Consider the following 413-nt stretch of genomic DNA (forward strand, 5'->3'; position numbering starts at 1 on the left):
TTATAAAGTATAAATGGAAGGATGGCTGAAGTTTTAAAACTAATTTTACTTACCTCCCATTTATACAATAAAATCAGTTTGAGAATAAATTACAGATCATATAAGTGAAAGTCATCAGGGTTGACAGGGAACCTTACAAGAAAAGGAATTTCTTTCACGCCCGCCCACTGACCATGTGATCGGAATGTCTTCACAAAAATAGAAAATTTAATTCAAACTTTCAGATATTAATTTTATCAACTGGAATGAGAACTGTAATCATAAATCGACAAACACAGTAAACTTATGAAGAAGCAAATACTGTTGCACAAATCATGAGTCAAAGATTATCATTAATCATAGCTGGTGATACAGCTCTGGCAGACATAAGACTACAAACCAGGAGGGGCCTTCTATATATCCAGACTGGAAGC

At 34.1% G+C, this 413-nt stretch overlaps 1 protein-coding gene across 1 annotated transcript in view; it reads right to left on the reverse strand.

Annotated features, from left to right (window-relative positions):
• The window catches only part of LOC119592773 (protein turtle homolog B-like), a 45,158-nt gene that overhangs the window by 34,749 nt on the left and 9,996 nt on the right, over nucleotides 1-413 (reverse strand). The gene's annotated exons all lie outside the window — the stretch shown is intronic.

This window comes from Penaeus monodon, chromosome 30 (assembly GCF_015228065.2).
Source record: "Penaeus monodon isolate SGIC_2016 chromosome 30, NSTDA_Pmon_1, whole genome shotgun sequence".
Classification (NCBI taxonomy): domain Eukaryota; kingdom Metazoa; phylum Arthropoda; class Malacostraca; order Decapoda; family Penaeidae; genus Penaeus; species Penaeus monodon.